General features: G+C 41.7%; 1 protein-coding gene across 1 annotated transcript in view; it reads left to right on the forward strand.

Annotated features, from left to right (window-relative positions):
* EMSY (EMSY transcriptional repressor, BRCA2 interacting) overlaps positions 1-17,271 on the forward strand; it is a 1,287,433-nt gene that overhangs the window by 88,339 nt on the left and 1,181,823 nt on the right. The window lies entirely within an intron of this gene.

Here is a 17,271-nt window from a genome sequence, read left to right on the forward strand (position 1 = left end):
CACCAGTCTTTCTTGCTGAGGAGGAGCCTGAAGCAGAAGCAGTACGCAAGTGTCGGTCGGCTGCTACCTGAAATTTTAATTTTCGTGTTGATCATCCTGAAGTCTTCTAAAGCTAAGTACCCCATTGGGGATCCTTTTTTCTTGCTCTAACCGATGTCAGAAAAAGTTAATAAGTGTCTTGCCTGTGGAAAGCAAATACCTTACCGAGATTTTCATTCTTACTGCATCACATGTTTAGGCCCAGACCACGACATCCCTCACTGTCAGTTTTGTGCTTTGTTTAACGCCCGAACCATTCATCTTCGGGCTATCTTTGTCGCTAAATTCTTTCGCTGTCATTCTCCGTATTCCGAAATGGCTTCGGTAAGCCATCTGACTTCCAATCTTCCGAAAAAACGTAAGGATAAAGACAGAGACAGACCACATAAGTCCAAAACTGCTGATGACGCTTCCGTTAAGCTAGTCGCCAGTACTCGGTGAGGTACCTTTGCAGCCCCTAATGCCTGCTTCTATGGATTCGCAGGCCTCTACTGAGACCCATTCGGAGTCCGGTATGCCGCAAGATGCTTCTTCGACTATGCAACCTGCGGATGTCTCTACCTTGGATGGGTCTAGAGCCGCTGTGCAGGCACCGGCTTCTGAGGGTGTATTCCGTCTTACCGATGTTTGAATCAAACAGACAACTTCGTTTTTAGCCAAAACTGCCAAGTTTCTTAGGCTCAGAGTACGCAGTACGCCTAGAAAACTGATGACCAAAGTGTGCATGCTCAAGCTCCCATGCCACAGAAACAAATGCTTAGAATGGTGGAAGACCTTATTATGGTAATTGGGGGAAGCTAGCCTTCCCCTGCTAAGTGACAAAGGAGTTCAGTTACCTTCAGATTCTACAGATCAGGAGTCCGATGATTCTGACCTTTCTGATTATCAGGACATGCCTTTAGCCTATGAGGATTCAGATGCAGAGGAATCCATTCCCTCTGCCTACCCTCCTGAGGATTTTTCTTTTGGTGAAACTTTGCATACTTTGAGAGCATTTCCACTGGGAATGCCAAGACTATCCTCAGTCCAAAAAGAGACTCAGAGAATTTTCAGAGTTGCCTCAGCACAGGCCTTTAGCTATACCCCCTGTCCTGGATGTTGTGGATGATGTTTTTATGGAATCCAGTCTTACTCCAGACACCTTACCTCCGGCCTCTAGGAAACCTGACGGGTACTACAGAGTACCTGATTCTCACAAGTTTCTTTTCAAGAATCCTACTGCTGATCCAGAGATCATTTCCCAGGGACCTAAAGGTATTAAGGCTAATGCAGCCAAAAATCCTACCCCTTCGGACAGGGATTCCAGAGCTTTAGACAGATGGGGTAAGAAGGTATGTACCTCTGTAACTCTTGCTATCAGGTCATTGCATTGCCAGTTTCACATGCTGAAATACCAGCAACATATTATGAAACTAATTAAACAGAAAATGGTAATATTTCCAGATTGTGCAGAAAATAGATTTACAAGAGCTAATACATTCTTCAAACCAAGTTAGTAAGCATAATTTGCAGTGTGGCTTCGATACCTTAGAAGCATCTTGCAGGGCTGCAGTCACTGGTTCTGTATTGAGAAGACATGCTTGGCTGAAGGAGCAGACCTTGCCAGATCATGTCAAATCCAAATTACTAGACACTCCTTTAAATAAGGACTGTTTGGTACCAAAGCAGAAGAAGTTCTTAAAAAGATGGAAGAAAAAGCTAAATCAATGCAAACTGTTAAAGAATTCTTGCAAGTGCAACCACCTAGATTCAGTAGGCATTGCCCTTCAAAACACTGGTCCTTTCCAGCCCCCTACAGGCCTTCCCAGACAAGACCCAAGGGAAACAGACCACCAGACTACAGTCTCAGGGTATGCAGAGATCTAAGCAATGGAGTGCCCCCACCCCTAAAACAGGGAGTGGTAAGCCACCTCCCAATGGAAAAAGCTCACAATGACCTCTCAGCTCTACCCCCCAGCCCTGCCCAATTGCTTTGTGCCCTTAGAGGAAAACTTGCCCTTAATGCAAAAAACTAGATGCCCATCACTCATGACCGATGGGTCCTCAACATTGTATCTCAGGGGTACAAATTTTATTTTCATTCACTGCCAACCCCTAGACAGCCTAGTGTTTCCTCCCCAGTATTTCAAATACTGTTGTCCTCCCAGAAAGTTTCTACAAGGAAGATCTACAGGAGTAAATTAAAGTACAACTAACAGCTATATCTAATTTTCTGATTTTCATGGAGGAGTAAATGCATTCTCATTAGCTTCTTCCAAATTGTGTAAGGCCTTTCTCAAAGGCACCTTTTTATCCAGAGAAACTCCTATCAACAACTTGGAATTTAACAGTTGTGCTCCAGAGTTTGACCCACCCAACACCCCTTTGAACCATCAGCTAATTCTAACAAATGTTTTGTCATGGAAAACCACATTCCTAGTAGCTATTGCATCCACTAGTTAGATTTCTGATCTCCAGGCTCCATCTTTTCAAATCTTCTTACATTGGTTTTCACAAGGGTAGAGTTACCTTAAGAACCAACCCATCCTTTTTACCTAAGGTAGTGTCTGAGTCTAGTATCTGTTAAACAATTCACCTGCCTGTCTTTTTCCCCAAATTTTTCAAACAAAGCAGAGTATGTGTTACATCTCTTATATTTGCATAGACAACTACATTTTTATGTACACAGGGTGAAGGATTTCAGGAAATCCGAACAGCTGATTCTCACCAAATACTACGATTACCAGTTTCTGAAGTTACCCTGGCCAAATGGATTGCTGATTGCATTTCTTTGTTATAGTCAACAAGACCTATCCCTGTCAAAGCCTTGTAAAGCACATTCTGCTTGGTCCATGGCCACTTGTCTTTTGGTCTACTATTTCCTTTGACATTTTGGGCAGCAGCTACCTGGTCTAATGCTCCAAGTTTTATTGCTCATTACAAACTAGATTTGACCTCCAGAAGCAGAGATGCATTTTGTTCATCAGTTCTCTGGAATAGCCTTCCATGACGGTCACCCAAGATTCATGTAGCTGGGGACTGTGTCCCACATGTTGCAGAATGAAAAGTGTCGCTCGACTCTAACATAGATGACAAGCAGGCAGGGTATTTGGTTTAGATGCTTTAATACACAGAAACACATCAGGATGGATAGCAGCATCATAAAATATAAACAAACTGATTAACAGACAGACCTTACGTACACAAACATGCTTCTATCTCAACAGCTAACTACAAAGTGGCAGTCGGACTTGAACATGCTCAGTATTTATATACTTGTGCAAGCCATTGGATAGTTTAACGATACATACCCACACATTGATCTTGCATCCTCCCTCTTAAAAAAGATTGCCCTTGGTAAAAACATTAAAGTTAGACATGCATTATTATAGATATTGGAAACAAACGCAATGTTCATGTCCAGGTTGCCGTGTATCTGTTACGTGGTCTGGAGATATGACTGGGTCTCGTAACATAACAATCTGAACTGAATTTAGCAACAGGGGCAGTCAGTCTTAGTCGAACAACTCGTATCAGGAACTTATGGATTCGTCACAGGAATGGGAATATTCTCTGGAACTTCCTCTGGAATTGCAACACAGGACAACGAACTCTGAGGTAGTCTCACATGCTATGTGCTATGGTATAGGCTCAGACACTGGTCTCAAATGTTTCCAGTTCCGTCTAAACTCTGCTCCTTGTGATTCCACAGTGTTCAGTCTCTGCTCTGGGCAAGTACTGTTCACAACACCAATCTGATCATAACCTTTGGACGTTTGCATCCTTACCACTTCTTCTCTTAATGGATTGAGCGGTTTGCTGGTCTTGTAGTAGGACTTCTGGGTTAAACGTTCAACAGGTTGGTTTTCACTGACCTGTTCTTGACACATGGAACCAACAATTGACTACTGATTGGTAATGTGGTTCTGGTTTGTCTCAAGAGAAGTCTCTGAGCAGGTGATCCAAGATGTTTATCACAAGGAATGTTTCTCACATTCAGGAAATTCAGGAAACATCATTATTGTCTTGTTTTGACTTCTCAAGTAACTGTTTTGGACTTAGAACTGCACTTTCTGCCAAACCATTTGACTGCAGGTACTCTGGGCTACTAGTGACATGAGAAAAGTCCCACTCTTCAGCAAATCTTTTGAACTTTTGGCTCGTAAACTGTGTGCTGTTGTCAGAAATAACTCTGTGTGGACTACCATGGACTGCAAAATGATGCTTCATCTTAGTAATGGCAGTACTGGATGCTAGAGTAGGAAGTAGGTCGAACCAATTGGAGTAAGAGTCTACTAACACCAAGTAATGTTGACCGTCCACTTGAAAATGTCAGTGGCTACTGTCAACCAATGTAGTTCTGGAATCTGTGTTAGCTGAAGTGGTTCCTTCTGCTGATGTGGCTTTGTACTATTACACACGGAACAAAAGTGCTCTCTCAATATCTTGTGACATAGTGCGCCAAAATACTAGACCTCCCGCCCTTCTTTTGGTAGATTGAGTTCCTGGGTGACCACAGTGCAAGATAGTAATGTACTCTTGTTGCAAAGACTTTGTAACTGTTACTTCCGGACCTTTCATAATGATACCATTGTCAGACAAAATCTCATCTCTGTATGGAAAGTAAGGTTGCACTTCTTGAGGTAAATTAGATTGCTTTGACGGCCATCCTTGATTAGGTGGTTGAGCCTTTGTAAAACTGTATCTGTGGCTGTGTGATCTTGTCAGCTCATCAAGACACGTGGAAGAAAAATTTCTCACTTCCGTGATTTCAAAATCAAGATTCTCATTCTCATGGTGGTCAGTGGTGTTTCTGGGTGATCTGGATAATAATATCTGCAAGATAAAGAAGTTTGCCTTTCTTGTAGATGAGTAAAATTATATTTTTGCAATCTCAACATCATATGTTGCGATTTGGCTGGAGCTGAATGCATAAGCTTTCTCAAGATAGTGACTAAAGGTTTGTGGTCTGTTTCGATCTGGATATGTTTACCATAAACTTAATCATGGAACTTCGAACATGAAACACAATTGCCAAAAGCTCTTTCTCGATCTAGGAATACTGTATTTCAGTTTGGGTGAGAGTTCTCGATGCGTAGGAAACAGGTTGACCCTCTTGTAGAATGACTGCACCAAGACCAAATTTCGAAGCATCCCATGAAAGAGTAGCTGATTTGTGAACATCATAGTATCTGAGAGTTGGTGGACTAGTAATTCTCTGTTTCAGGACATCAAATTCTCTCTTATGTTGCTCTAACCAAGACCGGGGTACATCTGTACATGTCTCTCTTAGTGGTGCTGATAGTTGGCTCAAGTCTAGAATTAAATCACCTAGGTAGTTAACCATGCTAAAAAACATTGCAGGGCTTGAACATTGGAGCTGGCATCTCGAGAATAGCTGTTTGCTTTGAAGGGTCTAGTCATAGCTCTGAACTAGTAAATAAATGACCAACATAAGCAACCTCTTATAGCCTGAATTTGCATTTCTGTGGATTTGAGCTTAAGATTCACTTGATCTGCCCTTTCCAGAACTTTTCTGAGGTTTCTGTCATGCTCAGCTTTACCATTACCCCCCTACTAGTATGTCATCTACTATAATAGCACAAGGATATCCAGAAAAAAGTTGCTCCATTGCACGTTGAAAAACTTCACTTGCAGAATTTATCCTAAATGGCATTTTCAAAAATCTGTACCTGCCAAACGGAGTACTAAACTTAGTGAGCAATGATGATTTCTTGTCAACCTGAATTTGCCAAAATGAACACTTTGCATCTAAGACAGAAAACACAGTGGCATTTGGCATAAGTGCTGCAACTTCGACTGTGCGCATTGGATGATGAGGTCTTTTTAGTGTTTTGTTCAAATCTTGTGGATCAGTACATATTCTGATGTCATCTGAGCTTTTCTTATGAGCTGCCACCATGGAAGATGCCCATTTAGTTGGTTCTAAAACTGAGCAAATCACACCTTGTAGCACCATTTTATCTATCTGGCTTTGACTCTGTCCTGCATGGCTATTAGAGCTTTTCAAGCTGGCCTTTTAACTGGACTGACATCTGCATCTAACTTCATGGAGTACACAACTGGAAGCTTCTGTAGTTTTTCTTTGAAGAGATCAGCATAGGTAGAAAAAAGGTACTGGGTGAAATTAGAGTAGTGGTCTTTCAAGCTAACATAATGGACTTGTTAAATGAAACCAGTCCCATTTTCAAACTGTCTCTGAGCCCTAATAATGACTGAACGTGCCTCTTGACCACATAAAGTAACAGGTCATAGCTTCTCCCAGAAGGGTAACATGAAAGCACTACTGAGTCTTCAATTTGAAATTCTTCACCTTCATGAGCAACAAGCTTTGGACCTTGCCAAATCAAGCCTTTCACCATGACACACACTAGCAAATGTTTCTGCTGACATAACATTGCACTTGGAACCTGTGTCAGCTTTGAGCTCTACGGGTTTGCCATTTATTCGAACAATACAAAATACTTCATTCTTTGCCCTTAAATGTACTGTATTGACTGTTTCATTAAGCACTGACATGCCATCAACATAGAGAGTAGGGTTGCAGCTCTATAATCAACTTGTTTATTAAAATGTTTCCTTTTAATAAAAGAATGTGGGCCTTTTGATTTACAAAACCTTTTGAAATGATTCCATTTTGTGGCATTGTTGACCAAAAGCTAAAAATTTCTCCCTTTATATTCATGATTTCCACAACAGTTATGGCAGTTGGCAATGAACCTGGATTGAGGCCCATGCTTTGAGTTTGCTGACTCACTCGTATGCTTCAGTGAGACTGTGCGAACTCTGGAAGTTGCTAAAAAGCTCTGGGGTTTACCAGTGAGTGCTGCAGGGGCTACAGTTGCTGCCATGTGCTTGGGCCTGTTTCTTTAACCTCATTATGCATACTATCAACATGAGCTTTGTCACTGTGCCTTCTAGAGCTGTTCTCATTTGTAAGCATACTTGTGTGCTTTTCTGTGAACTCGTATATCTGACAAATCTCAATGGCCTTATTCAAAGTCAAATCACCGTCATGAAGCAAAGTCTTTCTCACGGCATCATCTTCAATACCACACACGTTTGTCTTTTATCATCTCCTCCCTTAAATCACCAAATCTGCATGTTTTAGCTTTGTTTCTCAAGTCTGTTATATATGCTGCAAAAGGTTCACCAGGTCTTTTCTCCCTTGTGTAAAATAAGTGCCTTTCCATTGTAACATTTGTCTGGGGGGTTACACATTTCTCTAAATTTTTGTGTTAAGCACTCAGGGTCCTCCCTTGATTCAACCTGTACAACAATATGATGGTTTGTCCCCCTCTCCTGCATAGACCACAGGTGCAGACACAAATGAACATTTCCTTTCAATAGTTTCTGACCCAGCTGAATTAAGTAGTATAAATGCCTTTGTATGTACATCTTTATCATAAAATGTAGCTTGTATGAAAATGTCATACTGTTGCTAAAGCGCTGTCCAGTTCTCTGCAGTATTATTGTCAAACGCAAGTGCACTGGGTTTTTGAAATCAGTCTGCCATGCCCAAAAAGTATGTTAAACACACTGAAAATACGGCCCTTGTAATTCTGTACAAACTGCTCTGTGAGCTTGTAACAACATTCATTTGCACAATAAACTCTTCGAAATACTGTACTTTGCAAAATATGCTCTGTATCTTGTGAAATAACATTACTGTAATACTGCACAAACATGCAAACACTTTATACACTTCTAATAACTTGGATATCTTTAATACAAAAAATACGTGCTTAGCAAAAGTGCAGCCATTTCCTCTTATTTTATCCATTTTATTCAGTTCGGACTTTATTTCAAACATTTTTCTTAGTAATTTGAATATTATTATCAGTATCGTGTATCAGTTTTTGAATATCATTTAGGGCATTCTGTATGCCTCATTTAATATTTTGCAAATAAATAGTTTTGAGCAAGTTTTAATATCTGAAGTTTGTTTCTGACCTGTTTTGCTAATTATGCATGCATTAGGGATGATTCACTCCTGTATATTCCTCCATTGCCAACCGAGTGCCTCTCAGACTTGAGTGGAAGAAACAAAGTCTTTCTGGCAACAAATAATTTTGGCCATTCTTTTCCTAACCTTATGTCCCTTTAGACATGCCACTTCTGACACTGTCGCTCATCCTTCTCTAACGTAGATGACAAGCAGGCGGGGTATTTAGTTTAGATGCATTAATACATAGAAGTACATCATGATGGATAGCAGCATCACTAAATATGAATGAACTGATTAACAGACAGACCTTACATGCCTGCATACATAAACGCTTACATCTCAACAGTTTACTCCAAAATGGCAGTCAGACTTGCACATGCTCAGTATTTATACACTTGTGCAAGTCCTTGAATAGCTTCTTAAAGATGCTTACACACATTGATCTACAAAAAGGACAACATCTTGGATATTGGTTATGTACTCACTGTAACTGTGCATCCATGTTGTCCATTTTCGTTCCTCAACTCACCTTACCCCTTTTCTTATTCTTTTGGGGTGACCTTGTGGATATTGGGGAACCTCTGTTCCAGGTTTGAACGCCAGCTTTGCAGTTCTTTACCTTTTCTGCTCTGTCTTTGGGTCTGTAAGACAGCAAACTCAATCTGAGGTAATGTTGACTCACTAGGGCATTATGGGTAGAGGGAGGAGCTTGAGAATTGGATCCAAAGTCTAGTGCATGCGGCCAAGTTGCGTTCGAGGTCAGATTTGGTACCCCACACATTGAGGAAGAATGAAAATGGCCAACACGGATGCTTAGTTATGGTGAGGACATTAATTTATTTTCATTCATGGTTTGTATAGCATATATATTCTTGGAAATTCTCTTACCTTTCATCCTGGTTGTCATACCCACATAACATGCAGGACAGCTGAAACAGGAAGCTAGATAAATAGCATGATCTGATTTATAGTTGCAATATTTTTTTACTACCTATGGTTTGGGGATAATTCTTCACCATAATATGTGAACCTTCATTAATATACCTGCAGCTCTTACGGTTACCACATTTGTACATGCCTTTATTTTTTGAGGTTAGAGATATTTCAGTATTTGCTTTTGCTAATAACAATTTTAAACTGTTGACCATTTTATAAACAAAACATGGACCTTGCTCTACTACATCAGTCCAGTTCCTTATCTCCAAATAAAATCTTCTAATTCTTAGTTGCATTATAAGGATATATCAACTTATCTACAATGTAAAATAAACATATTTGTTATTAATACCATCAATATCTTTTTGTTGTATATGATGAGATTCTTTCTTTTAAAATTGGAGAATACCTAGTGTTTCTAACCTCCAAAACATTTCTTATTGTCTTATGTAGAACATCCCCAGGGTAAACTCTGAAGAAATAAACCTTTTAACTTCATCCCAAACCACTTTCTTCTGATGTTAAATGAGAAGCTCTAATGAACTGACCCCTAGGAATATTCTTTTTCATACAACCCAGATGTGCACTTTTATTATGTAGTTTTTTGTAAATGCTGTTTTCTTAAAAAATCTTGCTGTATGTAATGTCAGTGGTTTCACTAAGGTCTAATATAACATCCAAAAAATTGTCTATTCTACCGGTATTCTCAATGGTAAAACACAAACAAATTGTAGTTGTATTTAAATATTCCACAAAACTTTGAATGTTGTCATTGGAACCATGGCATGCAAAAATAGGATGTCATTAAAGTGGCATCTGGAAGCCATAAAGCAATAAAACCATTCAATTCTTCCTACAGGAGCTACAAGCTATTCTCTAGTACAGACGTGTGTCTGGCTCCCTTCAAAACTGTGGGATAACATCTTTATGGCTTAACCATAAAGAAATTTAATTTCAAGAATAGTTTTTCAAAGTCAGGTTGATTAACCTCTTCTCTTCTAGTAAATGCAGTTACGCTGTATACATTTAAACCATTGCAATAATAGGTTCATAGGTTCATACTAGGCTATCTGCCCTAGGGCATTTATAAGCCTAGCCAGTGTGTTTGGCTTTCGCCACCCATTTTATGAATTTTGGTATGCCCTTTTTCGAGGTTAGTATATTGTGCCTCTGTCTAACAGTGACACAGAAGTGATACCCGGGGTAAACCTACGATCTCCCATCCACTCATCAAGATTCCTCTTGAAGAGAGTCAATGAGGGACTCTGCCTAACCTGGACTGGGATTCTATTCCAGAGTGAAGGGAGCCTCTGGGTTATGAATCTGTCCCTCCAGCATGTCCTATTTATTTCAGTGCTGAGGTTCAAGTCTCTCGCACGCGTAGCTCGATGGGATTTGGATTTTCTGAGGTGCAGCATGTCCATTAATTCCGGGTTGGACATGGCTTTATAGGTCAGGCACAGATCGCCTCTGAGCAGGCGGTATGCCACTGAGTAGAGCTGGAGTTTCTTTAACCGGGCAGCATATGGCATCTGTTTGAGCCCTTTGATCCTCTTGGTGAGGTACTTTTGGGGTCTTTCCAGTTGCTGCAGGTGTCTGGTAAGGTACATCCCAAAAGGGGCATTATACTCAGTTATGGGCCTGATGAGGGATGAGTAAAGAGGCACGATGACCTCCCCTGATCTAGATGTGAATCCCTTCATGATTAGGTGGGCTACATAAAATGTTTTTCTAACCACTTTGGCCACGTGGTTTTCAAATGAGAGATTGCTATCAACTTGGGTCCCCAGGTCCCTAATTACTTCTTCCAGATTTAATGGATTACCACCTATGTGGTAATTTGTGGGCACTTTGTTTTTGCCAAAGGGATGACTATACACTTTTTGGCATTTAGCTTGAGGCCATGGTTCTGGCACCAGTTGTCTGTTTCTATGAGGCCCTTTTGTAGGATGCTTGTGTCGGCTGGAGAGTCTATTATGGCGCCTAGTTTGCAGTCATCTGCGAACTTGGTCAGCCACAGTCCTTCTGTGTTGGCCTGTACCTCCGAGAAATATATACCGAACAAGAGAGGTCCCAGGACTGAGCCTTGTGGGACGCCACTTGTAACTGGTTTGGAGTCTGACATGGCTCCAGAATTTCTAACCATGTGGGTTCTGTCCTTGAGCCAGTTTGCAACCCATCTAGTGACAGGGGTTTATATTTAAGCTGGAGAGGTTATCTATAATGCCCGAGTGGGGTATTATATCGAAGGCTTTTGCGAGGTCCAGGTAGGCTATGTGGACCACCTTCCCCTCGTCATTGGCCTTGGTGACTGTTTCAAAGAAATCAACCAGGTTTAAGAGGCGGGATCTGCCCTTAACAAAGCCGAACTGGGTAGGATCCAGTGTCTGTATGTCCCAGTATCTTTACTTATGAGGTCCATGATGATCCTTTCCATAGCTTTGCAGACCAAGCTAGTCAGGCTTATGGGGCAATAGTTTCCAGGATCCGTTGAGGCACCACCTTTGTGGAGAGGGACCACTGTTGCTGTACGCCACTCTTTGGGTACATATCCTGTAGTAAGGCTGAGATTGAACAATAGTTTTATGTTGGGGTTTAGCTCTTCTTGGAGTTCATGTAGGACGCAGCCCGGGATACCGTCTGGTCCCATTGATGCTGTGTTTTTTGCTTTGGAGAGGGCGGCTCTTACCTGAGCATCTGAGATGTCAGGGGGGCAGCACTCTGCTGGGATAGATATTTGCCCTTTTGGTGGGGAGGGGGGGGGAGTTTGCGCTGAACCTGTCATCTAGGATGTTGGCAATGTCTGTGGGTTTGGTGTATTTTTTGTCATTTTGGACTAATTCTGAGCATATCTGAGAATTCCCACCCAGGTTCCTAACATAACTAAAGAAAGCCTTGTGATTATTCTTGGTGTCCTGTGCAGTTTTTCTCTCGAAGCTGGCCTTAGACTATTTTATGAGTGCCCGTAGTTTTTTGCTGATACTGATCAGAGATGCCTTCCCTTTTTGGGATTTTGCTCTATCATGTATTAGCTTCTTACTTCTATTGTATAGTTTGTTTATGGCTGGGGTCCACCAGACAGGACGCCTGCCTTTGGAGGATTGGGTCTTGGTTTTATTTGGGATTGCATGATCCATGCATTCCTGAAGGTGTTCATAGAATGCGTTTATAAAGGATTCTGTGGTCTGGGCCGTATTTTCCACAGGCCCGGGGGCTTTGAAGGATTCCACCTCGGTTTTGAGGAGTGTGAAATTTGCTTTAGAGAAGTTTTTCACTGTGGTTTTCTGGGCAGGGGGTGGGGTTGGGATGTGAATATCCAGTGAGATTAGTTTATGGTCTGATCTTGCCAGTGAGGGATACACTTCTGGTCTGGAGCATAGAGCCCCCATGTTGGTGATGATCAGGTCAAGTATGTTTTCCCCTCTTGTGGGAGTGGTAACAAGTTGTTCCATAGCATTTGAGTTTATAAATTCTAGGAACCTTTGGGCTAGGGTGTTGGAGCTAGAGTAATGCTCCCAGTCTATATTTGGGTAGTTGAAGTCGCCCAATATAATGGTGTTTGGAGAGACCTTCATATTTTCCAGTGTTCTCAGGAAGGCCGACTGGGGTTCCTGGGTTTGGGAGGGTGGTCTGTAGCAGGCTATAAACTGGAAGGCAGTTTTACCCACTGTTAGTTGCACATGGATAGTCTCTGATGCTTTGTGCTGTGCCACCAACCTGGAGGTGTGGGTATCTTTGACGAATATTGATACTCACCCTCCTTTTGTGGTTCGGTCCAAGTTTTGGGGCCTTAAAGCATGGTATGAGGTATAACCTGGTAGTGCTGGGGTGCTTTCGGTAACGTTGAACCATGTTTCTGTTCCTGCACAGATATCGATGTTCTCCATGCCAAGGAGAGTTTAGAGAGCGAGCATCTTGAGGTTTAGACTTCTGGCGTTGAGTGGCATTACTCTTAGTTTCTTATCCCTTGTGATACCTATGGAGGTGGGTTTGTCTTTTGAGCCTTGCCTAAAAAAGGCACTATGGGGGTGGCAAGAGCCTTTGCCAATATCCGAAAGCCCAGGGGTGACAGGTGCAAGCCGTCCCTAGCGAAGCATCGTGGCTTGTCGAGCATGTCATCCCAGGCTGACAGGCATTAGATCCCCTTTGAATGACACCAATACTTAAGCCAGTTGTTGAAATTGATCATCTTGTCTTCATATTGTGGCATCATTCTTGGTGAGGGTAAGATGCTACTCAAGGTCAGGGTCATACCGGCCTGGGCTACATGCTCAGAAAGCTCCTCTGTCTCTCTTCATGTAGTCCAGGGAGGTACATCTCAGATCATTCACACCAGCATGGACAATGACTGAGTCATATTTGTACTTGCCTTGGAGTGACCTGAGTGCTTGTGTTATGTGGCGGATCCTAGCACCCGACAGGCAGCTCACCGTGACTTTCTCCTTGTTCAGCCTGGTGAGCAGGACGTCAGTGTGCCTGACGATAGTCACCTATTACAAGTGTATCAGGTGTGTTGTTTAGCCTTAAGGGCTGTGACTGTTCGGCACACTGGCTTTGTGAGCTATGTGTTGCACGTGTTTTGTTTTAGGGTAGCGGTTGCTTGGGTGTCTGCTTTGGAGGTCTCTGCTGCTTAGGCAGATTTTTATTTAGAGCCTCCGAGTATGTTTTTGTGTGTTTATGTGTTTGGTTTGCTGTCGTGGTAGGTCTGTGTGAGACTGGAATTGTAGTGAGTGTGGTTTCCTTCTCCTCCTGACTGGTTACTCCAGTACTGAGTTGAGAGAGCTTAGCCTCCAGTTTGGCTATATGGTTGCATCTCTCACATGTGTTGGAATTTGTTGGGAGGAGGAGAGGGTTGTCTGTGTACATGAGGCAGTTGTAACATTGCCTTAAGATTCCCAGATTCACCAGCTGGACCGGAGAGGAGATTGACAACTGACCTTTGGACATGCCAGAATAGTATTGGGAATTCCTTTATAATTGAAAAAAAGGACCAATGGGGAACAAGGTACTCAAGGGGAGTTTGTGAGGGTGTAGTGCTTTTAATTTTTTAGTGCTGACTTATATAATTGCTTTACTGAGCAAGTGCCAGGCTTTAGAGTAGGAATAGGGTGTTTATTATGAGAACTAGATCAGTTTTAAGGGTAAAAGTGAAGAGCAGACTTTGTGGAGCCGACAATGGTTTAAACCCAGTTAAGTGGAGCTGCCCGATGCTGCGTTATGCGCAAAATCGCGCAAAGCCATGCCAAAGTGGGTTTTATACAGGGGGACTTGAAAGAGCTAGAAATTGGCCCAAAATGGCCAATAGACTACCAGATTCTTGTGCTGGGAACACTCCTCCAGGGATAGATAGGCTGCTCTAAGCTTCCCACTGCCACAACAAACTGGACAAACTTTAAAAGTGCAGGTGCAAAAACAACTTTAAACAGTTTAAAACAGTTCAAGAAGCAGAAATACTTGCAGTTTAGCTAGATCGGACAGTTGCCCAGGTAGTAGCAGGAAAAACACTTTTGTCAGGTTAGCAGTCGCTCTTTTAGCCTCTGCTGCTAGCACCACTCTGCAGGACCACGAGGAGCTTGGCTGAGTAGTAACAAGCACAAAAACCGCGCCAAAGCGGGTTTTATACAGGGGGACTTGAAAGAGCTAGAAATTGGCCCAAGACGGCCAATAGACTACCAGATTCTTGTGCTGGGAACACTCCTCCTAATGCATGTACATTTCTTTTCTGTTCAGCAGGAAATACTGTTGATACATTTTAACACAAGCACCTTTACAAATACATTTTTAAACACAAGCATCAGTACAAATCAGTTTGATATTCAAATAACATATAATTCTTTACTAAATTCCAGCTAACTGTACTAGCATATGTTGCACATCCACTGCCCTAGTCCTCCTGGCATAACTGACATTACCTCCTGTCGTCACTGTATGTATTTTTTTCTAGTCTCATTAAGTACAGGGGTTTAAAACGTTATGTTTTGTTAAACACCCAGAGAAGGCACTCCTCCTCCTTTTTCCACATTACTAGTATTTGGCATTATATGTTCTTAGTTCTCGTTAGATTTATTATAAAATATGTAGTTCTCATTTTCTTTGCAAACCTGTTGAAGTATATCCAGCTGCTTTCAGCCCTCTTAGGTTTGACTTTCTTATTCTTCAGTCTTTTTCATAGTCTGTCTGCCACTTTTTTCCATTTTGTGTCTTTACGTATGTTCAAGCGAAGCTGCGCCTATTTTGCCTCGAGCTTCTTTTTCTTCCTTTCCCAGCAGGTGCCTTTTTAAACTCAGAATTTCTGTTTCACTCCTTTGTGCTTGCATAATTCTGCCTGTTTTTGCCTTTGCCATTAATTCTTCTTTTCTAGCCCTTTATTTGATATTTCTACTACTTAAACGGAACATTTATTTTACTGTCAGTTGCTGTTTGTTTTGGCTTTTCCCGGTTAGGGTTTGCCACAGTGGAATTCCGGTCCGCTAATGATTGGCAGTAGATTTTCACGGTGCCGCGGTACCAGCTCGACTTCCAGCCGTCAGTTGCTGTTTGGAGTTCTTTTTTGCAATCCACCTCCCCCCCTTTCCATGTTAGGCAGACTTGAGTCAGACTTTAGTATAAGACATCTTGTGAATTGGCAGCTGAAAGGTCTTGTTACTCTTAATCTTTTTTTCTGTTTCTGTGCATGTTTGCGAGCACATACATACTAGCAATTTACTGTGCTTGTATTGAAGAAAAGCAGCCTCTGAAATATTTTAAGGTATTTACAGGAATGAGGAAAAATACTTTCTTGCAAAAATACAAACAAATCTGGTATAAATATCCTTTCCTAAAGTTAATTTCAAGTCCATCACACTTTCAGACTTCTTTTTAAAACTGTTCAGAAAACAAATGGTACTTGGCTTCTTTCCAAAGTTGGACAGGCGACCAACACTACGTAGTTTTTCTTACATTTTGCTTTCCCATTCAAGTAGGTGTAATTCCTTTGCAGGATGATCGTTTGTATTCCTTTTCCTGATTTCAGGGATGCCTTCCAGACTGCCTTCATCCCTCATATGTAGTTCCCTGGAGATTCTTCAGAACTCTCTCTAAGCCCAGTGGGCTGTAATTACTTTCGGTCCCCTCAGAACTCATTGTTACCATCCCAGGTGCCAGTGCTCCACAGCTACACCAGGTCTACCTAAAGGTGTCCCGTGAACTCTGCTTGAAATAGGGGTGGGAGATATATTTTTTTGTTTATACCCCCCATGCTCATTGATTGTCTGATGGTAACTCCCTATTTTGGACGACGCTTCCCCATGAGACTATATCAACCAGTGCCCTCCCACCTAGGACAGGCATGCCCATCCCTTCCCTTCTGATCAGTCACTCAACCCGCTGATCAAATGTGGATCGGCTAGGTTATTGTCAGGGCTTTATCCCTGTATGCCACTGGAGTGGCCAGACATCTGGAATTTGATATTTTCAGGGTGTAGTTATGATATATTTGTATATACAGCTGCTCCTTTCTGGTTACCACGGAGACTTGCAGTTTTCTCTGGCTTTCTCACCTGTTTCAGAGTTAACTTTGCATGTTTCTGTAACAGCCTGTATTAAATGCAACTCTAGCAGACACAACACTACAATGAGCATTGTTTTTCAGTCTCGTTGGTCATTATGCTACAAATGTGTGAAATGTGTATTTAGACATATATTTATACCCAATGTATAATTAAATGTGTGCATATGTATGCACATGTGTTTTTATATATGCACTAGTTCTTTTTTATATATGCACTAGTTCTTTTACCATAGTGTGGTGCTTCTTATCAGAATGGTGCATCAAATTGAGGCAAATGAAGAAATATTACAGATGGAACTTTGCCTGATGTTTATTTAGCTGATGGGAAGGTCCAACTGGGTCATAAAGAACCTGTTTTCAGTGGAGACCCAGGGAGAGAAAAGCTCCACATTACAGAGAGAATACAGTGAAATACAAGTGAAATTATTGCAGTTACATGTCATGAGGCAGACAACTCAACATTTTAATATGACAGAAAGGAAAGCAGCTTATACACATATAATGCATATTATCCAGCATAACCTTGGGATATCAGAACAGCTGTTGCTTTAAATAGTTGGTATTAATAAGAGATGATTCTTGTGTGGTTCAGTGGTGTGATTAAGTGCTCTCTGAGATGGCTGTAGCCGTACTAATTCAGATAATTTGGCCTCTTTTAGAAGGGAGATTGTCTGAATCAGCGGTTCTGAGTAGTGCCTTACTAAGAAGACTCGCTGTGGACTTGAGGAAACCTGTGCATCTTTCTACAAAAGAGACTACTTAGTACATGTGTTTTGTGGGTATTTCTTCATTTTTCCTG

This window comes from Protopterus annectens, chromosome 5.part1 (assembly GCF_019279795.1).
Source record: "Protopterus annectens isolate FY-2018-M chromosome 5.part1, PAN1.0, whole genome shotgun sequence".
Classification (NCBI taxonomy): domain Eukaryota; kingdom Metazoa; phylum Chordata; order Ceratodontiformes; family Protopteridae; genus Protopterus; species Protopterus annectens.